The sequence below is a fragment of the Rutidosis leptorrhynchoides genome, chromosome 5, assembly GCF_046630445.1.
Source record: "Rutidosis leptorrhynchoides isolate AG116_Rl617_1_P2 chromosome 5, CSIRO_AGI_Rlap_v1, whole genome shotgun sequence".
Classification (NCBI taxonomy): domain Eukaryota; kingdom Viridiplantae; phylum Streptophyta; class Magnoliopsida; order Asterales; family Asteraceae; genus Rutidosis; species Rutidosis leptorrhynchoides.
The window spans coordinates 84,284,341-84,310,680 of NC_092337.1; positions in this window are offsets into that span (position 1 = coordinate 84,284,341).

Genomic DNA, 26,340 nt, shown 5'->3' on the forward strand with positions numbered 1-26,340 from the left:
AGAGACAACCAACAATATCCTTGTCAAGCACTGAAGCAGAATATCGATCGGCATCGTCAGCAACACAAGAAATTACATGGTTAAAACAACTAATGGAAGATCTTCATCAATCAACAGACTATCAAGTAGAGCTTTTCTGCGATAACCTATCAGCTATACGTCTAGCAGAGAATCCAGTCTTTCACGCAAGAACAAAACATATAGAAGTACACTATCACTATGTTCGCGAGAAGGTCCTTGAAGGGGAGATCAAGATGGTGCCAACAAAGACAGATGAACAGGTAGCAGATATATTCACCAAGAGCCTAAGTAAACCGAAGTTTACAAAATTCAGAGAAGCACTTGGAATGGTCTGCAAGACATCGTTGGAAGAAAATTTGCATTGAGGGGGAGTGTTAAAATACAATGCAAATTTAGAATAATATGGAATTAGTAAATGTATATGGGTAAAATATCTAGATATTAATATGTATAAGAAAATATCTAGATATTAGAATATGAGAGAAAAATCTAGAAATTGAAATGTAAAAGAAAAATCTAGATATTTGTAGGTTGTAGAAATATCTAGATATTTATATATCCATGGAAATATCTAGGTTCTAGAATGTTCCATGGAGTAGTATAAATATGGGAGGAGATTTCATTTGTGGTGTGTGAAGTTGTGAAAAGGTGTGAGTAAGTGAAGTGTGAAGTAGAGAAGAAGTAAGAAGTGAAGAAGAGTTAGAAGTAGAAGTTGTGAAGAAGTAAGAGTGTGAGTTGAGTCCATAATATTGTAATTGTTTCTTTGTATTAATAAAAGTGTTCTTTGTTAAAGTTTCCCGGTTAAGCCTCAATTTGTGTTTAAGTTCTTAGTGCACTTGTGTTGTATCTATTATATGGTCGGCTTTGCCGCCTAAGTAATACATGGTCGGTTATACCGCCTAAAGATATATGGTCGACACTGTCGCCTAAGTACATTGTGCACTAAGGATTTATAAAATTAAAGGCTAACCAACGTCAATGTGTTGGTGTAGTGAGTGAGTATAACCTAGGTCCTCTATAGTGGGTGTGTTGGGCTCGTCGAAGCTTCCAACAGTATGTTTCACTAATAGTCAGGTTTATAATTTGTGTTTTTTATCTTTCTCGATTAGTCCATTCCATTGATTATAATTGATTGAGAATTTTACTTTCTTCAGATCCTTTTGTGATCTTTACCCCAAAACTTATTAAAATTTCATCTTTCATGTGCAAAAACCCTACATACAACTGTACATAATCAATTGTGAATTTATCAGTTTTGAAGTTCTCCAAATTCTGAGTAATTGATGAAAGGTGGTTTATGAAGTGCTCAACAAGTGTTTGATGAAATGTGTTAGTAACTTTTTAGTTTTTGTCAATTTAAAATGTCATTTGAATTATGTTGATCACTTCCATTAAAAATATACATATATCTCTGTTTGTTTTAAGCATCTATAAGTAATGGAATGATTTGTGTTTGCAATTTAGAAGTATTGAATTGATTTGTATTGGCTTTGTAGATCCTTGATATCTTATTTTATTAAATTACTGTTCTTTATAAATGGGATACAACAAGCCAACACCTTTTCAGTTTATGATCATCTACGGACAGTACAATTGTTTTACTATCGTGTTTCATATTTCATGTCATATGCTAAATGTTTGGTGGTTATTTCATAGGCAAATCCAAAATCGGTGGTAGCGCATATATAGGTTCTGGGAATGTATGGTACATATATGTATACCGAGGTGGCAATTACAACTTATGTATGGGTTGATGATCATATACGCACCAAGACAACTAAAACGGTTCAGTAAGTTATCACGAGTTATTATGACCTTATCTTTCATGTTTGATACTACTGATACGTAGTTTCAAGTGTTGGGCTTTGTGCAACATAGGCTGTTCGGTAACATACCCCTATGTTGAGCTGTTGCTTGTCTGCTAATTCTTCCAATCTTGCATAGGTGAAAAATCCATTTTGATTAATCCATTACTTTTAACTAAAAAAATTAAGTGACAAATTTAAATAGACAATACTATTTCAAATTTAGTTTGAAGAACTTTATGTTAGTTTGCTGATGTTCATCATAGTATATTAAATTTGGACTATATATATTGTGTTCATGGTTCTAAAGTGGATATTACTGGACTTGCTAAATGGTTTGAAGTCATGAGGTTTACATCTAAATGGTTTGCATGAACTACTGTATTTCTTTTGCACTTGTGATCGAACTGGCTTATAAAATTGATGAAGAGAGCGGTGCCATGTACTATATTTTGTTGTTTTTCGCTGATTGCTGAATTGGAAAGTTGATCATATTATTGTTTTTGAAGATGTTTATGTAACTTTTGCTTATGAGAAAGTACGGATTAAACGTAAGATATCGACAATGAAGCTAATTAGGCACCCGAATGCGATTCGTATGTATGAGACTGTAAGTTAGCCTATTATGTTTGCCTATATTGACCCATATTGTGAGTTGATGCTCGAAACTTTCACGCCCTTTACAGTTAGCGACTAATAAAAAAGTTATGCCGTTTGTTATTTTCAGTCAACTAGAGGCAGACGACATATATATTGGTCCTGCACACGACGTGTGGAGCACCAAACTATGTTGCTTTTGAGGTAACTTATATATTGGTCTAACAAATGTATCATATATTAATGTTGATGATTAAGCCACTTTTATCAGAGTGGAGTTATGTTGTGCACTAGGTAATCAACAACAAAGGTTATGATGGAGCTAAGGCCGATTTTTGTTAATGATAAAGCCACTTTTATCAGGGTTTAGTTATGTGTGATTCTTTTTGTTCTTAATGGCTGGTTACTTGCCTTTTCATGAGTCAAACTTGGCGGCTCTATATAGAAAGGTAATCTCTTATGTTTTGCACGTGTTTTTGGTAATATTGAAAAGTTAAGAGTCAAGTCTTTAATCTTTTGAAACTTTGAAACGTCGTATATGTTACTATTGCAGATATTTCTAAACCGAACGTGAGGGGATAAACCAGAAAAGACAGCCAAACTTAGATTGTATATATGGTTGTTTTCATTTTCATTATCTTTTGAAACCATTAAATATGGTTATGTTTTTTATCCTATGCCGAATTATTAGTATAAATAATTCTTGACTTTTGTAACTTAATTCACACCTGGCTTGCTTATAATGGCTTAACATTTCTTTTTATGGTACTTAATGTGAGATAACAAAATAAATCATAACTTTATATGGAAGTTTGTATGTAAGAGATATTTACAACTTCAAAGGTTAGTACAAGGTACATCAATGGCAGTGGTGAGATCAATGACACTGATACAATGTATGTTCATCAGCTTAATTCATTGTTGATATTAATATTAAGATTTCGTTGTAACAAATTTTGTATATTGATGTCTTCTACACAAGAATTTAACTCTATGAAAGTATGAAGTTAATGAATAATTTGCGACATTAGAGCAATCGGATGCTACAATTACATGGTACTTATTGCTAGCACTTTTGTCACAGATTGATTAACCTATTTTTTTTTGTGTAAAACAAAAATACTTAAGCATATTATGTTTATTTCATCCACAATGATACTTGTGATACTGTCTTACATTTTACGTTTCCACTTTGTTTGATTAAGAGTTGTCGTGCAACGCACGGGCTCTTAAATCTAGTACTACTATAAACAAATAATGGACCATGAATGTACCGCTTTAAAAGGTACTGCTTCAAGTCTGGACTTGTATCTTTTGCATTTATATTAGTACATTAAACAATTAAAATATGCTAGGTGTGTACTTTTGTTTGAATCTGTCCATCACTTTTATTATTTGAAACACAATGGGCTCCACTTTACTCTCTCCCATCCGTTCTTTCACATTTCACCAAACGACGATTTATAGTTGTTTCTTGAAAAAGACACAAAAATAAGACGCTCTTGTAACTATGTAGTCTTTATAATGAAGTGATAGACAGTACCTAAGAAGGTACCATAGTGACTGGTCTAAGGGGAACGCAATTTTGTAATTTTACAATTGTGTAAGGTATGTGTAAGGTTGTTATTGGCTGGTGTTTGAAATTAAAATTAAAAATTAAAAATTAAAAATGAGAAAAATATGAAAGGATAATTGTGACGATCGCTCCAAATCCATATGGACGAACACGTCATTCATTGATTTCATTGCGAGGTATTTGACCTCTATATGATACGTTTTGTAAACATTGCATTCTTTTGAAAAGGCACACCATAAATGAATATTTAAATCAAAGGTTTTCGACATCTGATGATTTCTACATATAGACAATCACCATAAATAATAGTTTACAACATCATTTCTGTTGACAATGCAGTCAAAATAAGATACATGGTGATGATTTGGTAAATGCAACGTCTCCTTGAAAAATATGTCATGTAAGACTCCATGCACATAGCTTGTTTAACATCTAAGCAAACAGCGGAAGACTTCTAGGAAACCTGAGAATAAACATGCTAACAAGTGTCAACACAAAGGTTGGTGAGTTCATAGTTTTAATGTTGCTCATAATCTGTATATAAAAGTGGATCACAAGATTTCAGTTGTTTCATCCAGAAACATTTATCAAAAGTTTGTCAATAGATTCTACGTAACAGAGCACCCTGGTAACTAAGCTTTAACGTTATAATGATAAATACCCCATTCGTTTTAATACACGCAAACCAACGTGTCCTAAACTCAAATAACATACGTCCGTTAAAAGGCTAGCGCTCTAGCTCGGACGGGGATGTCAAGCCCTATGGATCCATATACAATTATTCGCGCCCACCAGTCCATATCCTATGTACTGGCAGCTACTAGTTACCAAAGCTAAGGGATTTTCGGTTTAACTCAGTGTAGAATTTTGTATGTACTTGTGTCTTATTGCGTTTAAAATAAATTGCATGTATTCTCAGCCCAAAAATATTTAAAGCATTTAAAAAGGGAGACTATAACTCACACAAAATCAGTTTTAGTATTTGTATCCATTTAGTAAAACAGTTTATAAAACTGCGCATGTATTCTCAGCCCAAAAATATAGTTTGAAAAAGGGATCATATGAAACTCACTGTTTAATATTGATATACAATATTGTAGAAAAGCACGTAGACGCATCGGAGATGATAAACACGAGGTTTGATTCACAAAAATACCCTCGAACATTACCCATAATTTCCTTGGCAATAACCCATATTTTCCTTAGCTCTAGCTCGCTTGGAAACACGTTTTAAAAATTACTTGGACAGCACTCCGTCGTAATATTTTATGTACATTGTTATTTTTGTATCGCAAAAATAATAACACTAATAATAAAAATAATAAGATTAATAATAATCTTATTATTAATAATAATAATAATAATAATAATAATAATAATAAATAATATTACGGAGTATATCTATATTTGTGTATGTGTGTGATTATCTCGAGCCAAAAACTGCAATTTATAGCAATCATACCTGAAAAAGTACCCCATGCGATCGCATGGGATTTGTGCTTCAAGGCCATGCGATCGCATGGAACCCTGGGACAGCTCACAAATTTTTAACTTCTTGTTTGTCGACATAATTTTATATTATATATAATATATTTAATTTATATAATTAATTATATATTATATTAAATTCACATGCATAGTTGACTTGTAATTTTTGTTCTGATAAGTCGTATGTCATCACTCGACTTATGTCCCGGTTCCGGTTTTTCGAACGCCCTTTCGTACGCTGAGAAAACTAGTACTTTTCGTTTCGTGACTCGTACCTTTGTCAAAATATAAACTTAAATTATCCCTAAATTATATCACTCAAAGTGTATCTTAAACTTTCGAGTGTTTTGGTCATTTACTTTTATAAATTATCGTCTCGTTATTTGTTAAAATACATTTTAAAATAGTGTTTACTGTAGCAAAATTACTGTAGCAAAGTCATTTTTTTACTGTAGCAATTCACTGTAGCAAAGTCAATTTCACTGTAGCAAATAGTGATTTTCGCAAACACTGTAGCATTTTGGGTACTGTAGCAATTTGAAAATACTGTAGCAAATTAGTGTTTTACTGGTTCATCTTAAACGCTTTAGTTAACTTATCTGAATATCAATTGAATCAATAAACGAATGTTACTATCGTTTACTAAATAACTTTAAATCATATATATTCAATTAGATATATAAACCAATAAGTTTAATGTACGGTATCATGCAATTAAAACATTGTTACCTTTTCAAGTTATAGTATATATGTATCTATTTACATATAATTGTTCGCGAATCGTCGAAAACAATCGAAGGGTTTTTAAATATATAAAAGTAGTTCAAAAATTTTGAGATTCAGTTTTACAGACTTTGCTTATCGTGTAGGAAATGTTAATCATACAAAGATTAAGTTTAAATTTGGTCAGAAATTTCCGGGTCATCACAATAATTGAGGACGAAGTGAAATAGTTGGGCAGTAGAGATGATTTCTTTGTTCAAACGGTGATCAGTGTAATCCCTTTTCTGATTTTAAATTGTCAAATATCCAAACGGGCAAGATTCTTTGTCGAGAGGGTAAAAGGAATGCGTTCAAATCCAATCTGAATTTGTTGGTATACGAGAAATATAAAGATATGTTTTGAAGCAAAAGTCGTTTATGTGCCATACAAGTTAAGTGAAGATGGCCCTTTTGAGAAAAGGTTTCATTTTAGAGTACTTTCATTTTAGAGGAGACAAACCCTATAGTTGACCTTAATCATTCTACACAAGCCACCAAAGCTTCTTTTGATTCCCCTGATGCAATCAGGCCCATTTCAAGTAATAAGAATAATAATGGGGCTCCAACAAATAAGCCCAATAAACCTTCTGTTCCCGAGAATAAGTCTCCTCTTAAGCCCAATGAACATGGACCTTCACTTGATAATAATAATTTCGATGATGAGCTGCCAACAGAACCGAGTTTCTTTCACGCAGTAAGATTCACACACGATAAACAGGACTTGCATCGTTGCCCCACCTTAGATTGCAGATCTTCATGTGCGTTGTACAAAAATAATTCTTTAAAATCGAAGGTGGTTGCTAAGGATGTGCGTTGTACAAGATAAACAGTAACCCTGAAATAGTTTTGATGGAAGTAGGATGGATTTACTACGAAAATTTTCAAGAAAGGATGGGATTTTTTTAAAGACTGACATCATGCTTATGGCTCTTCAATTTTATGCCAATTCCTCTTTTCCAAAAAGTTTAAACTCCTCCTTTATTGTTCTAATCCCCCAAAGAGTAATGTGTCCCATAATATTGAGCAAATGAGGCCAATAAGCCTAATCAATGGACCATATAAAATAATTGCTAAAACCATAACAAACCGAATACGTAGTGTAATCCCATTCATTGTTAGTGAAAATCAAAACGATTTTGTTCCCGATAGGCTTTTATTAGATGGGGTGATTATTCTCAACGAGATATGGTACACGGCCAAGAGAACTAAGAACCCAATATTGTTTTAAAGATCGATTTTTCTAAAGCCTACGATATCGTTTCACATTCTTTTTTATTAAAAGTCCTCCAATTGATGGGGTTTGGGTCGAAGTTCATATTTTGGGTCAAAGCTTGCATATCTAATGTGAATTTCTCGGTGCTTATCAATGGTTCTCCGTCAAAAGAAAAAGAAATGAAAAGGGGTTTATGACAAGGTGATCCATTATCGTCATTTTTATTCATAATCGTTTCGGAGGTATTGAGCAAGATGTTATCAAATGAACTTTCGAGAGGCAAGTTAAAAGGGTTTGAATTCTCTATGACAAAAAGAATCAATCATTCCCAATATGCGGATGATACAATTCTTTTCGCCTACCCATCTATGCAAGAAACGTTGCATCTAAAAAGGATTCTTGCACTCTTCTTAAATTATCTGGACTTCATATAAATTCATCTAAATCCACATTATACAGATTAAATGTTCCTGCCTCTCAATTAACCATGTTTGTTGAAGTCTTTAGTTGTGGCATCGGATCCTTTCCTTTCACGTATCTCGGCATTCCAATTGGCGTCAATCGAAAACATAGTGCTTTTTGGGATCCGTTTATTAATAAATTCAAAAAGAGGTTAGCGGGTTACTGTAACGACCCGTCAAAATCGCTATTGACGCGGCACGTTAATCATTGATTCCACAGTGAGGTTTTGACCTCTATATGATACGTTTTGATAAAATATTGCATTCATTAAAATAAGTGACTTTCTAAACATAGAAAGTTATAAACATGTGGGCGAGTGCTTAGGTATAAGCAAAACCCCGAAATACATAAGTCTTTAATTTACAGGTTGACATCACAGTCCAATTATTTATTACACAACGCAGTTTTATTTTGAATGCAATAAACTTTGTACAAAGCATGAGAGACTCCATGCAGGCAACAAGCACATCACAGCGTGTAACGACCCGGAAATTTCCGACCAAATTTAAACCTTAAACTCTATATGTTTCCGACACGATAAGTAAAAATCTTAATTTTGAGTCTAGAAAGTTTAAAATTTTATATTCGGATAATTAGTTACCCTTTTACCAAGCCTGGCGATTCACGAACAATTATTTGTAAATATATGTATATATATACAATGGTATTTTAATATAATGTATATAATTATTTCTATACATATTGATATAAGGTATTTTATAATCTATAAAATTTATAATTATATACATACAAAATTTATAATAAGTATGCTATAATATTTCTATTTATTTTATGAAAATAATTAGTTATTAATTTGTTATCTTAAAAATTATTAATATTATTGTATATAATATATATAGATATAGGGTGTCGGCAAAGAACTTTCATGTTGATTAATTACTGTGTATGAATATGATATACAACTTAACATGACTTTATTTCTTTTCATTTGAAATTGGTATTGAGAATCAGTGAATGTTTACTGTACTTAATTGATACTATGATTGGCTTTTCTTAAATATTCGTCTCACTTGCTTCAAGAAATTCTCTCCGCGAATTTTAATAACATTATGATATACTGTTGTTGTTTTACTTTCCCACAAAATATCCCACAAAATATATTTATATATATATATATATATATATATATATATATATATATATATATATATATATATATATATATATATATATATACATGTAACCATACATCTTTAAACCTATCATATCTTATTCCTTCAACTATCACTAAAGCTCACTTATTCTACTTCCATTTGTTTCTGTTTATGACCAAGAGCCATCTCAAACCACCATCTCCACCATATTCGCCTCCATCTTCCATGATCACCATGAATACCTTCACCACCTCTTTCTAAATATATACATACGTACCACTCATCATCACCATTCGGGTCACGGTTTTGATCAACAACCACCAAAATATTCACCACCTATTCCACACCTTCACCAACAACCAGAAATTACTACGCTACTACTCGTTCCTGTAACCTATTTTTTTTTTCAGTCGACACTCTTGCCAACGAAACCCTTGTGTATATTTTCTTTCTTGCTTGTCTGTCCGAAAACAAACTCCACCCTATGATTTTAAACCATCCACAATCATCGTGAGAACCCCACTGTTACCATATTTATGTTGCCACTCGCTGCTATTCCCGATTATTTTCTGCTTACCTCAAACACCATACAACCTCACTATAACCGAATCATCTCCACCCTCTCCATGTTGACACCCACACCGGTTTATGCTTATCAATCAACCTTACACAAACCCACTTGTATCTATGCTACCACGTCTCAACTTATTAACGACACCTGCAAATAGAAATCGTAGCCTGCTGCAGTTTTTATGACCACGAAATACCCATCAAACTACCACCCCTCAAATCTTTTCTTTTACTGTTTAGCCATGATCGAACCTCTATCATTACACCTTGAAAACAACAAATAACTTTAATAATCACTTGAACGTAATTTAATTTTCTTTGGTTGTTGGTAGGGACATGAGTTGGTAAGTGGAATTCTTTTGTGAATTAGGAAAGGGATTGACAATCAAGTTGCAAGAAAAGTGATAATTAATTGATTGAATTTTTTTTGTGTTAAGTGTTATAACACGTGGATTGGATGGCCAGTATATAAAGTCACGAAATGATGAATGATAGAACAGAACACTATGAATATGATATCAGATTCTTTATTTATGTAATTTGGGCCGTGAACTATATTGATAGTGGGCCGAATCCTATTTAAGGTGTTGGGCCGATTAGTTGGTTGGATTTTTCAGTTAGGCCGAGACTCTTATACTGCTAGTAAGTTAAGTGATTTTGATTATGATAATAGCACCTGATGTATAAGTTGGTTGGATTTTTCAGTTAGGCCGAGACTCTTATACTGCTAGTAAGTTAAGTGATTTTGATTATGATAATAGCACATGATGTATAGGATGATACATGTTAAATGATGATGATGAACATGTAAGTGACGTGATGATGTAAATGATGTTAAGGATACCGTAACTAGATGATAACAATTATGATTATTTGATGATCATAAAGTGGATAAGATGATTGGGATGTGATGAATCTAATCATGATAAAGAGGATGATTAAAGATGATAATGAAACAGAAAAGAAGATTAAGAATTATGGTGAAGAGATTAAATAAGTATGGATTTTTTTTTTGAAGAAAAGGAAAAACAACAAAATGGTTAAATAGATTTGCTTAGGAATAATAACAGAAAGAATGAAGGCAGTCGAGTGGTTAGGGTGCGTGTTGAGTTAGATGAAGGTCGTAGGTTCGATCCAGGGCTGGAACAACATTTTTTTTAAGCTCCTTTAATAAGGTAGTCTATTTTACTTATTATCATATTTACTAGTAGTATTATTATTATTATTATTATTATTATTATTATTATTATTATTATTATTATTATTATTATTATTATTATTATTATTATTAAAATTAATATTAATAAAATTTTCATTATTATTAAATTATCATTTTTATTATTATTATCATTAACAATTTTTTTTTAAATACATATTAAAATATTTGATACATAATTATATCAATATTACATAAAATATTAAATACACATTAACAATTATTATATAAGTATTGTATAATAGGTGAAAATTATTTGACCTCAATTATGTGTTAATATTATACGTGATATAGGTTCGTGAATCCGAGGCCAACCTTATACTTGATCAATGATGTTATATGTATTTTTACTACAAAATACATTAGGTGAGTATATAGTCCCTTTTAAACTCTAAATATTTTTGGGCTGAGAATACATGCGCTGTTTTTATAAATGATTTACGTTATGGACACGAGTGATCAAAAATAAATTCTACGTTGAGTTGTACCATGGCATATTTCTTTATACTTGGTAACTAATATTTACGTGAGGAGCGTAAACGCGAATCCTGTTGATAGATCTATTGGGCCTGACAACCCCAACCGGGCTGGACGACCAGTTTTAAACGGTTACACAGTACTTCGTTTCGTTACTACACTTGGTACGGTGTAGGGTTTATTTAAGAATATGCTGCTGTGATTTAAATGTTAAGTATGGTTACCAAGTGCTCAACGACTTTTCCATACACTTGCGAGTGTATTATGTATGTATATGAAAATTTTGTGGTCCATAGTTATAACGCTGCTAGCATCAAACCTATATATCTCACCAACTTTATGTTGACGTTTTTAAGCATGTTATTCTCAGGTATGAATTAAGTCTTCCGCCGTGCATTAGCTCATATTAAGGACAATACTTGGAGTCGATCATCGCGATGGGACCAACTGTTGAAGAATCCGTCCGGATGGATTAGTCACGGACGTTTCAGTTGGTATCAGAGCGGTGGTCTTAGCGAACCAGGTCTTGCATTAGTGTGTCTGACTAGTAGTTGTTAGGATACATTAATGAGTCTGGACTTTGACCGTGTCTACATGTCAACAGTTTTGCTTATCATTTCTAGTCGGAAACCATCTGCTTATCATCCTTAGGGAATTGCCTGCTTATCATTCATAAGTCTAGACACGTCTTACTGCATTTAGTGCATCGATAGTGTATAGACAAAATTCATATCTTAGCGTATCTGGAAATCCATATATTAGCACATCTGTAGACTTGCCTGACACATGCCGTAGGTTCCTCTGTAGTCTACTAAATCTTTTATATATATAGATATTCTATATAGCTATAATATCATCCGATATCCGAAAATCATTTCACATCGAAGGTCCATTTCGTCCACCAAATTGCTCTTTTGGCGATGAACCTGAATCACTTACCGGCGAACCTATTCGAAACACCATTTTCTCACTTATTTCTAGAGTATCTCGTCACGACTATATACTATCCCATATTTCGAATCTTGTCCATTCGCTCGCTCCAATCGTCAATCATCCCGGTGTACTAGCAGAAATTAACGAACTTCGCGCTCGTGTGACGACGTTGGAAAACATAGTGCGAAGGTTGCAAACACCAGCAGCAGCACTAGCCGCATAATCTGTACCACCATCCTCAACGTCAACAGTACCCTTATCACCCCCAAATCACAACCGCGTCGTAAACCTCAACATCGTAATCTGTATCTCGGATATCAATATCACACGCCTCAATATCACCATCTGTACTTTGAGTATGATCTTCGTTCTATATATCGTTTTACATCGATTATCTTCGCTTTACGTATCGTTTTACCTCATTTATCTTCGTTCGACCTGGCGATTATGTAATCTCTAATGCTTTAGAAATTATGTAATCTAGTATTAACGATAAATCAAATGAGTTTAATATCTTATTGACTCATTAAATCCATGATTACATCCGAAGAAAATATATATGCAAGTATATTTTCATAAAGATTATAATTAAAAATTTCTTTCGTACAAACTATTAATGATGAAAATATTTTAACGGGTAGGTAGTAACCGGAGGAATATTTAGATTTCACATTAATAAGTTATACTGTACATTCTTCGAGCCCGATGCAACGATCATTTACTATCCTATTTACAACCACCGATACACGTATCTGTTCACCACAGAATAACCATTTCCATTCAAATTTCATATTTGGAATTTTACCTACCAGAATCCAACAAGTGGCATAACGAGGAAAACATTGGATATAACAAAACTTGTTGGAAACAAACGGATTAACTAATTGAAATATTGTTAAGATTTCACGCTAACTGTTCCTAGCTAACTGTTCCCGGCTAACATTTAATTTATTGCAATTTACATTCTCGCAATTTTATTTCTGCACTTTACATACCGTCGGGACACATGTACAACAATACGTCGGATTAATTCTGAGACAACACGTTGTATAATGGGTCATGATATATATATTTTTATTTTACGCATTTTAAATAACGGGACACGTATGCAAGGTTTCGACTTATCATATTGACCCATCTATATATATATTTCGGAACAACCGTAGACACTCTATATGTGAAGATGGGAGTTGGCTATACAGGGTTGGAGTTGATTCCAAAATATATATATACTTTGAGTTGTGATCGACACTGAGACTGGTACACGGGTAACGATACGTATTAATTAATTTGAATATTATGTATTTAATTTATGAAATTATTGGACCATTGGACAATCGGACTATTAGACTGCTAACTTTGGACAAGTAAAATGAATTAAAATATTGATTATAACATATGAAACTAAACTAATCTTCAAGTTTGCCACTTGATTTCATCTTAAACCTCATTCGTATCTTGACGATTACAATCCGCGTTCAAACCTATCATGATTCTTAAAAACACCCGATTGAGAAATTGAACCAGCCGCACCTCGTCTACGGAAGAAAGATTTATGCATACAGTTATGCACCTGAAAAATTTTCGAAACCGAAGTTATAGTTAAAACGTATCCGCGTCGAATTCCCTATCATTCATTAGCAAAAACAACCTTGCAATTCCTTTTCAAAGTAACTAAATTTTGTTACAGCTCCAGCAAGATAGCTTCAACTTTTCAGTGAGACTAGTCTTATTATAACCTCGATATATATACGTTGTCCTTTCACCATCGTTACCAGGGAACCTTTTATATTCCCCCATACTACCATAAGCGTTTAATCATCTAAAAACACAATTCGCCCGAAAACACCTCGGATTGATAATCGACGATTCAGATATGGCTGCATTAAATGCAGAGGAAACAGTAAAATTGTAGATGGCCTAAATGGCTAAAAGTTGATGATAAAGAAGGGAGTGTTGGGAACGCTCGATAGAAAATTTGGTACTGAAAAATGGATTGAGCTAACCGTGAAGGAAACAAAGAACAAATACAAGGACTGAATCTGCTTTCAAATAATCCAAATGATTCAGTGTCTGTTGAAACCGTCAGTACGAACCCTACTCCTTATTCTAAACTTTTTCCGATGATATTATTCATCATCATCTTATATTAGATATTATAAGATATCTTCATATCTTCCGTTATACATATTCTTCATATTTCTGGAGATATTTTCACAACTATTCCTATCTGCAATCATTTATCTCTCTGTAACATCTGCGTTACAACATAAAAGAAAATGTGTTAGTTTCTAAATTCTGAAACCTTCGAGTTTAAAATAGGAATGTTCTGAAGCAGTGTTGGGAACTGATGCATAAATTAGTATAATATAATGAAACTTGATCAACTTCATTATATTACAGTAAGTCATGTTGAGTTTCTAATGGAATGTGATGATTCACAGTACCACCATCATGTGCTATGTTACACGGCTCTTACATTCTATCCAATCTCCAAATATATCAAGAACATATCATCTTGATAGTTCTATCTTTCTGGATATTCTGGTAATTTGACAAATCAAAATCGTGCAATTACCATTTCTTTCTTAGAGCATTAGCTATGTTCATTCCAAATCTCATACCTACGAATTCCGGACTATTGCTCGCCTGACTCAAAGACGGGAAGAAGAAACGAAGGGAGTAGTTTTATAGTGAAATATCTGACAAAGAAATCGAAACAGATTACCGCATTAAATCAAAGGAGATCCTGTTTTCTAAATAACCGAAGAACCAAATCTTATTACATAAGATTTTCTTTAATTCCATAAATTTTGGAAATCAATTCTAAACATGTCATTGGTTAAAACAAGTATATTTACTCTTTTCACTCTTTTGTGATAGCTTCACTCGTGCGCTTCACATGACTGAATCGTTTTTCTAATATCTCTCGGTAATAATAAAACTTCATTATCACCTCATAATCGTCATGAAAACATTTCCATTGTTTTCTATGACAACATCTACCAAATTTCGGGGACGAAATTTTTTTAACGGGTGGGTACTGTAACGACCCGGAAATTTCCGACCAAATTTAAACCTTAAACTCTATATGTTTCCGACACGATAAGCAAAAATCTTAATTTTGAGTCTAGAAAGTTTAAAATTTTATATTCGGATAATTAGTTACCCTTTTCCAAGCCTGGCGATTCACGAACAATTATTTGTAAATATATGTATATATATATACAATGGTATTTTAATATAATGTATATAATTATTTCTATACATATTGATATAAGGTATTTTATAATCTATAAAATTTATAATTATATACATACAAAATTTATAATAAGTATGCTATAATATTTCTATTTATTTTATGAAAATAATTAGTTATTAATTTGTTATCTTAAAAATTATTAATATTATTGTATATAATATATATAGATATAGGGTGTCGGCAAAGAACTTTCATGTTGATTAATTACTGTGTATGAATATGATATACAACTTAACATGACTTTATTTCTTTTCATTTGAAATTGGTATTGAGAATCAGTGAATGTTTACTGTACTTAATTGATACTATGATTGGCTTTTCTTAAATATTCGTCTCACTTGCTTCAAGAAATTCTCTCCGCGAATTTTAATAACATTATGATATACTGTTGTTGTTTTACTTTCCCACAAAATATCCCACAAAATATATTATATATATATATATATATATATATATATATATATATATATATATACATGTAACCATACATCTTTAAACCTATCATATCTTATTCCTTCAACTATCACTAAAGCTCACTTATTCTACTTCCATTTGTTTCTGTTTATGACCAAGAGCCATCTCAAACCACCATCTCCACCATATTCGCCTCCATCTTCCATGATCACCATGAATACCTTCACCACCTCTTTCTAAATATATACATACGTACCACTCATCATCACCATTCGGGTCACGGTTTTGATCAACAACCACCAAAATATTCACCACCTATTCCACACCTTCACCAACAACCAGAAATTACTACGCTACTACTCGTTCCTGTAACCTATTTTTTTTTTTCAGTCGACACTCTTGCCAACGAAACCCTTGTGTATATTTTCTTTCTTGCTTGTCTGTCCGAAAACAAACTCCACCCTATGATTTTAAACCATCCACAATCATCGTGAGAACCCCACTGTTACCATATTTATGTTGCCACTCGCTGCTATTCCCGATTATTTTCTGCTTACCTCAAACACCATACAACCTCACTATAACCGAATCATCTCCACCCTCTCCATGTTGACACCCACACCGGTTTATGCTTATCAATCAACCTTACACAAACCCACTTGTATCTATACTACCACGTCTCAACTTATTAACGACACCTGCAAATAGAAATCGTAGCCTGCTGCAGTTTTTATGACCACGAAATACCCATCAAACTACCAACCCTCAAATCTTTTCTTTTACTGTTTAGCCATGATCGAACCTCTATCATTACACCTTGAAAACAACAAATAACTTTAATAATCACTTGAACGTAATTTAATTTTCTTTGGTTGTTGGTAGGGACATGAGTTGGTAAGTGGAATTTGATAATGCTAAAAACGAACATATATTTCATAGCATTATTCCTCAAGAAAGACAAGCTTTTAGTTGCAATTGTTCTATTTACAAGTGATATTCGTTTAAATAATAAAAGGTGAAGACAAAAGACAGATTCGACGAATTGAAGACGCAAACGACCAAAAAGCTCAAAAGAACAAAAGACAATCAAAAAGGTTCCAATTATTGATAAGAAACGTCTCGAAATTACAAAAGTACAAGATTCAAAACGCAAAGTACAAGATATTAAATTGTACGCGAGGACGTTTGAAAATCCGGAACCGGGACCAGAGTCAACTCTTAACGCTCGACGCAACGGACTAAAAATTACAAGTTAACTATGTATATAAATATAATATAATATATAATTAATTATATTAATTATATATATATTATATTTATATATAAAAAACCGTCGGCAGAGAAAACTCCAAGGACTGAGCTGTAAATACTATCTCCGCGACTCGCGGAGATTGAAGGGGTTTTTGCCGCGAGTCGCGGAGCCCCAATTTTCAACTCTGGCTATAAAGCAAACCGAATTCTGATCAAATTTCATATCTTATTTCATCTCTCTCTCAATATATACGTAATATATATATATAATTTATATTTTAATTTTAATTTTAATTTTAAATCCTAATAATAAGGGTATGTTAGCGAATGTTGTAAGGGTGTAAGTCGAAATTCTGTCCGTGTAACGCTACGCTATTTTTAATCATTGTAAGTTATGTTCAACCTTTTTACATTAATGTCTCGTAGCTAAGTTATTATTATGCTTATTTAAAACGAAGTAATCATGATGTTGGGCTAATTACTAAAATTGGGTAATTGGGCTTTGTACCATAATTGGGGTTTGGACAAAAGAACGACACTTGTGGAAATTAGACTATGGGCTATTAATGGGCTTTATATTTGATTAACTAAATGAAAGTTTGTTAATGTTAATATAAAGATTTACAATTGGGCGTCCCTATAAATTACCATATACACTCGATCGGACACGATGGGCGGGGTATTTATATGTACGAATAATCGTTCATTTAACCGGACACGGGAATGGATTAATAGCCACTAGAATAATTAAAACAGGGGTGAAATTACATTCAAGGGTAATTGGTGTAATTGTTACAAAGTAGTAAAACCTTGGTTTACACGCAGTCGATAACCTGGTGTATTCATTAAACAAAGTATTAAAACCTTGTTACAATTCGAATCCCCAATTAGTTGGAATATTTAACTTCGGGTATAATAATAATTTGACAAGGACACTTGCAATTTATATTTATGACTGATGGACTGTTATGGACAAAAACCAGACGGGCATATTGAATAACCCAGGACAAAGGACAATTAACCCATGGGTATAAAACTAAAATCAACACGTCAAACATCATGATTACGGAAGTTTAAATAAGCATAATTCTTTTATTTCATATTTAATTTCCTTTATTTTATATTTAATTGCACTTCTAATTATCGCACTTTTATTATTTGTTATTTAATAGCACTTTTAATTATCGTACTTTTTAATTATCGCAATTTTATTTTATCGCATTTTTATTATTCGCAATTTCATTATCGTTATTTACTTTACGCTTTAATTTAAGTCTTGTATTTATTTTATATTTTACATTAGGTTTTAACTGCGACTAAAGTCTTAAAATCGACAAACCGGTCATTAAACGGTAAAAACCCCCCTTTATAATAATAATATTACCTATATATATATTTGTATTTTTATAAAAGTAAACTAATATAGCGTTGAGCTTTGTTTAAAGATTTCCCTGTGGAACGAACCGGACTTACTAAAAACTACACTACTGTACGATTAGGTACACTGCCTATAAGTGTTGTAGCAAGGTTTAAGTATATCCATTCTATAAATAAATAAATATCTTGTGTAAAATTGTATCGTATTTAATAGTGTTTTCTGCTAAAATTAATAACTATTTTATATACACCTCGCATAACATCAAGTATTTTTGGCGCCGCTGCCGGGGAATCTATCTTAAAAGCCGGAAGCGCAACGCTAATATAAAAAAAAAAAAAAAAAAAATTTTTAGTTACTTTTATTAAAAGTCGTTGTTGTAAAAATACGTTTTAATTATTCAAAAATATAAAAAAAGAAAAAAAAAACAACAAAAATATAAGCATTTTTAAGATTTTGTTAAATATTTAAGTTTTATAAGTTTCTTTATTTCTATTTTAGTTTATAAAAATATAAGTTTTATTTTAAAATCTTTTATTTATTTAAAAAACAGAAAACATAAAATAAAAAAAAATAAAAAAAAAAATAAAGAAAAACGCGTAAAAATTGAAAGCTGTCAACAGAATTTCTGAACCCCGCGACTCGCGGGGTTTTCTTCTTTAATTGCCGCGACTCGCGGAGCCACTCTGACACGCGAACAGAAACCCTAAAACTGCATTAATTACGGGATATTATTAATTATAATTATTATTTAACCTAATTATTATTATTATTATTAGTTTTATTTTTAATTTTACTTTTTATTTAATTTAATGTATTTAGTATAAATTAGTTTTATTAAATTGTAAAATTAGTAGTTTTATAAAATAAATAATATAAAAATAATATTTTTATAAAAATTGTACTTTTTTACAACTTTTTGTATATTTTTATATTTTGTCCCTTTTTAATCGTTGTAGCGTAATTTTTGTATTTTTAGCTCATATTTAATTTTAAACTTAGTTTTTGCTATAGTTATTTTTACTCCTAGATTTTTAGGCTTTGCCGTAGAATTCCTTAAGTGCTTTTTCTTTAGACTAAGATTTAGGTACTTTAGAATTTTGCGACGCCTTTTTAAGTTTTAATTTCTTTTTAAGTTATTTCCATTTGGGATTTAGTTTTTCCTGTAAGCTTTAATATTTTTAGACCTTTTACTATGTATCAATTATCATTCCAATTAGTAATATCAATTTGCGATTATAATTTTAAGTTAGTTGTAGTAATAAGGTTAGGTTAGTTAAGTATTTTTAAGTTTTTATAAGTTTCTTTTATTTTTCCGTCACCTTTTATTTTTCAATCATTTTTCTTTTTCGACCTTTTGCGACGAACTCTTTTTCTTTCTTATTTCTCGCTATTCTAGTTTTAGGACTTAGAATTTTTTCTACTTCTTATCTAAATTTCTTAAAATTACGAAAATTTATTTTAAGTGGTTAAATTAATAGACATCAAAATTTTCTGGTTCGTAGTAATAGTTGGATTTGTACGTGGACCGGGTTATTGGAGCCAAACAGTCCTCAATTATATTGAGACCAAACGAATCCTGCCCCTCTGCTGCATCTTTTGGCTATTCGAAACGTGGGCAAAATCAGAAAAGTCTATCGATTGGATAACTTATTATAATTTTTCTTTCCTTTTTAAAACTAATAGGATATTCAGTGAATGCACCGAGCAAGACGTTCATCACCTTTTGTACGTTCACCACCTGTAACTAGATCAAGACATTTAGCAAATATAACCGCCGTTGATTTTTCTTTAGAATCGTCATCCAGTCGACCAAGTACTTCAGTTCAAATTTCCGATAATCCATTTTTTGAACCCGACCTCACAATTGAGAATCCGGAAAATATTCAGGAACGGCTCATAGATCCTGAACCATTAAACTTTCCTCCGGAACCACCAATCATTCAAACAGAGATTGTTGAGGAACGAACTATTAAATCAGAAGCATCTAGTGATACCGATTCAACAAATTCAATTATGGAGAATTTGAAACCTTTAAGTATGGAAGACCGAATGAGAGCTAAACGCACTGGCCAAGGTCACGCAATTACTCATCCAGACATTAATGCGCCAGATTATGAAATCAAAGGACAAATTCTACACATGGTGACTAATCAATGCCAATTTAGTGGTGCGCCGAAGGAAGATCCAAATGAACATCTACGTACCTTTAATAGGATCTGCACACTATTTAAAATACGAGAAGTGGAGGATGAACAGATATATCTCATGTTATTTCCCTGGACTTTAAAGGGAGAAGCCAAAGATTGGTTGGAATCGTTACCTGAAGGGGCGATCGATACATGGGACGTTTTAATTGACAAATTTCTTAAACAATTCTTTCCTGCATCTAAAGCCGTAAGACTTCAAGCAGAAATTGTTACGTTCACACAGAAACCAAATGAAACTCTATATGAGGCGTGGACAAGATATGGAAAGTTGTTAAGAGGATGTCCGCAACATGGTTTAGACACCTGTCAAATAGTACAAATATTCTACCGAGGATGCGACATCACTACAAGAAAAGACATAGATATAGCAGCTGGTGGTTCTATTATGAAGAAAACCGAAACTGATGCTTACAAAATTATTGATAATACTGCTTCCCACTCACATGAGTGGCACCAAGAAAAAGATATCATTAGATCATCTAAAGCAGCTAGAGCCGATTCTAGCCATGACTTAGATTCCATTTCCGCAAAGATAGATGCTGTGGAGAGACGAATGGAAAAGATGACTAAGGATATTCACTCAATACGAATTAGTTGTGAGCAGTGTGGAGGACCACATTTGACAAAAGATTGTCTAAGTATTGAATTAACAATGGAACAAAGAGAGAATATTTCATACATAAACCAAAGGCCTGGAAATAATTATCAGAATAATTATCAACCGCCAAGACCAATTTATAATCAAAACCAGAATTATAACCGAAATATTCCATACAACAACCAACAAGGTCCTAGCAATCAACAAGTATCCAATAATACTTATAATCAGCAAAGACCTAATTTTCAAAACAAACCACCACAACAAACCGATGATAAAAAGCCGAATTTAGAAGATATGATGACGAAGCTAGTTGAAACTCAAACACAGTTTTTCACATCTCAGAAACAAACCAATGAACAAAATGCTCAAGCATTTAGAAACCAACAAGCTTCTATTCAAAATCTGGAACAAGAAGTGAGTAACCTAGCAAGGTTAATAGGTGAAAGAAAACCGGGAAGTCTACCGAGCGATACAAACGCTAACCCCCGGAATGAAACAGCTAAAGCTATTACCACAAGAAGTGGTACAACACTTAAACCACCTGAAATACCTGTAAATTCTGATGAAACTATTCCTACTCCACAAGAACCACAACCTGATCAAGATAAGGAAAAAGAACCGGTAGTTGAGAAGGTTAATGAAGATAACACAGTTAAGGCTAAACCTTATGTTAAACCATATCAACCACCACTTCCTTACCCGAGTAAAATGAAGAAAGAAAAACTTGAAGCCGAGCAATCCAAATTCTTGGATATGTTTAAACAGATAAATGTAAATCTTCCTTTCATTGATGTGATTTCAGGAATGCCAAGATATGCTAAATTCTTGAAAGATCTAATCACGAATAGAAAGAAAATGGAAGAACTCTCGGCTGTTACTATGAATGCTAATTGTTCAGCAGTGCTGTTGAATAAGATACCAGAAAAATTATCTGATCCAGGAAGTTTCACAATTCCATGTTTTCTGGGTAGTCTTAGTTCAATAGAAGCATTGGCAGACTTAGGTGCTAGTATAAATCTAATGCCGTATTCACTATACGCTAAACTAGACCTTGGAGAATTGAAACCAACAAGAATAAGTATACAACTAGCCGACCGATCAATAAAATATCCTAGAGGGATAATGGAGAACATGCTAGTTAAAGTTGGTACTTTAGTATTTCCAGTAGATTTTGTTGTTTTGGACATGGAAGAAGATTCTCAAGTTCCTCTCATATTAGGAAGACCATTCTTAAACACGGCTAAAGCAATGATAGACGTGTTCGGTAAGAAACTGACCCTAAGTATAGAGGATGAGAGTGTTACCTTTTCAGTTGATAGAGCAATGCAACAACCACAATCTGCAGATGATACATGTTATTATATTCAAACTATAGATGCACATGCAGAATTGTTAGAAGAATTTCCAGAATTACAAGGAACAGGAGAATGTTCTTTAGGAGAAGGTAATGAACCAATTGATGAAGCTGAAATGTTAGCTACACTTATAGCTAATGGATATGAACCAACAACAGAAGAAATTCAAATGCTAAAAGAAGAAGACAGATATCGATATAAATCATCAATAGAAGAACCTTCGAAATTAGAGTTAAAGCCACTTCCAAACCATTTGGAATACGCTTATTTACATGGTGAATCTGAATTGCCTGTAATAATATCGTCTTCTCTTACTGAAAATGAGAAAACACAACTCATTTCTGTGTTGAAAGCTCATAAACCAGCCATTGCATGGAAGATTCATGATATTAAAGGAATAAGTCCTTCGTATTGCACACATAAAATCCTTATGGAAGAAGGTCATAAAACGTATGTGCAACGCCAACGAAGACTAAATCCTAATATGCAAGATGTAGTTAAGAAAGAGATTATTAAACTGCTAGATGCAGGTTTAATTTATCCAATCTCTGATAGTCCATGGGTAAGCCCAGTTCAATGCGTGCCTAAGAAGGGTGGTATGACTGTCATTACAAATGAGAAAAATGAACTTATTCCTACTAGGACTGTAACAGGATGGCGTGTATGTATTGATTATAGAAAATTAAATGACGCCACCAGAAAAGATCACTTTCCCTTACCTTTCATAGATCAAATGTTGGAAAGATTAGCCGGAAATAGTTACTATTGTTTTCTAGATGGATTTTCCGGATATTTTCAAATTCCAATAGCACCCGAAGATCAAGAGAAAACCACATTCACGTGCCCTTATGGTACTTTTGCTTACAAACGCATGCCATTTGGACTTTGTAACGCCCCTGCAACCTTTCAAAGGTGTATGATGGCGATTTTTCATGACATGATAGAAGAATGCATGGAAGTATTCATGGATGACTTTTCAGTCTTCGGTGATACATTTAAATCATGTCTAGTTAATCTGGAACGAATGCTAATTAGATGCGAAAAATCAAATCTAGTACTTAATTGGGAGAAATGCCATTTCATGGTTAAAGAAGGCATCGTTCTTGGACATAAAATTTTAAAAGAAGGGATTGAAGTGGATAGAGCTAAAGTAGATGTAATTGCTAAACTTCCACATCCCACCAATGTTAGAGGAGTTAGGAGTTTTCTAGGGCATGCCGGTTTTTACCGACGTTTCATAAAAGATTTTTCTAAAATTGCCACTCCTATGAATAAACTCCTAGAAAAGGATGCGCCATTCATCTTTTCAGATGAGTGTATCAAATCTTTTAATATTCTTAAAGAGAAACTCACTAATGCGCCGATCATGATAACACCAAATTGGAATCTACCATTTGAGCTAATGTGCGATGCAAGTGATTTTGCAATGGGAGCCGTTTTAGGACAAAGGATTGAAAAACGATTTCAACCTATATATTATGCTAGTAAGACATTAGAAGGAGCACAAACGAACTATACAACTACTGAAAAAGAACTCCTTGCTATTGTCTTTGCTTTTGACAAATTTCGATCATATCTCGTTCTAGCAAAAACGGTGGTCTATACCGACCATTCTGCTCTTAGATACCTATTTTCAAAACAAGATGCTAAACCAAGATTAATCCGTTGGATCTTACTCTTACAAGAGTTTGATATTGAAATCCGAGATAAAAGAGGAGCAGAAAATCTCGCCGCTGATCATCTTTCTCGTCTTGAAAATCCCGAATTAGAAGTTCTGAATGAATCAGCCATACAAGACAACTTTCCTGATGAATATCTATTGAAGATAGATTATAAAGATATCCCATGGTTTGCAGACTATGCAAACTACTTAGTTTGTGGATTCCTTGAAAAAGGATTATCGTACCAAAAACGAAAGAAATTCTTCAGTGATATAAAACACTATTTCTGGGAAGATCCACATCTGTTTAAAAGTTGTCCCGATGGAATAATACGCCGATGTGTATTCGGAGATGAAGCTAGTAAAATTTTAAACCATTGTCACACAGGACCAACAGGAGGGCATTATGGGCCTCAACTAACAGCAAGAAAAGTTTATGAAGCTGGATTCTATTGGCCTACAATTTACAAAGACGCACACCTTCTTTGCAAATCCTGTGATGCATGTCAAAGGGCCGGAAAAATAAGTCAACGTGATGAAATGCCACAAAATGTCATCCAAGTATGTGAAGTATTTGACATTTGGGGTATTGACTTTATGGGTCCATTTCCAAAATCTCATAATAATCTATATATACTCGTAGCCATTGATTATGTATCTAAATGGGCGGAAGCACAAGCTCTCCCAACTAACGATGCACGAGTTGTAGTCAACTTTTTAAAACGTCTTTTTGCAAGGTTTGGAACACCGAAAGCTTTAATAAGTGATCGGGGTACTCATTTCTGTAATAATCAACTTGAGAAAGTTCTTAAAAGATATGGAGTAACTCATAAAATCTCCACCGCATATCATCCACAAACAAGTGGACAAGTTGAAAATACCAACCGAGCTTTAAAACGTATTCTAGAGAAAACCGTAGGATCAAATCCGAAGGAATGGTCCATTAAATTGGAGGATGTACTCTGGGCTTTTAGAACAGCCTACAAAACTCCAATTGGAACCACACCTTTTAGACTTGTTTATGGAAAAGCATGTCATCTTCCAGTAGAAATTGAACACAAAGCATTTTGGGCTTTGAAGACATGTAATCTTGATTTACATGAAGCCGGACGTCTACGATTAAGTCAACTAAATGAATTAGAAGAATTAAGACATGAAGCATACGAAAATTCGTTAATCTATAAAGAAAGAACGAAGAAATGGCATGATAAAAGAATCAGAAGTTCAAAAGAATTTAAAGAAGGAGACAGAGTTCTTCTTTTCAATTCACGATTCAAGCTATTTCCTGGAAAATTGAAATCAAGATGGTCTGGACCATTCATAGTCAAAAGAGTTTTCCCATACGGAACGATAGAATTAATAAATTCAAATGGGATAGAATTTAAAGTTAATGGTCACAGAGTTAAACATTACATACATGGTCCGATGGAAGTCGACAACGAAGTTAATCACAATTTCGACACCACAGCTAACTAAGTGTGGGGAGAATCAAGTCTTTAAAGGATAATATGTATTTCTGTTAGAGTTAGATTGTCTGTTTTCGTGTAGTTCTCGAAAATGGAACACGTATGGTCTTTCCCTAGCAGACCCTAAAGAACTAGTCTTCTCCCCCCATTCTGAATTTTTATTTTTTTTAGGTTTTTACGAAATGAAGACTGCCTGTGAACTAAACCATGGTCTAATGCTACACGCTTTGATCACTAAAAGAAATAATGACATACTACCGAGTGAATTAGTATCAGTAATCAGAGAAAGAATGGACGGAGTTAGAAAAGGATCCAGATGCGAAGATAATAAGTTACAATTTGGTAAAGGAAAATCAAAATCCGCAGCGAAAAGAAGAGCACGACACCTAGAACGATGTCACAAATGCGGAAAATGGTCACATGGAGGTAAATGTTCAAATAATCAAACCTATTCAAATACCGAATTTGTTACTTTATGCAGAGACGGACCGTTCATATGTTTAGAAGAAAA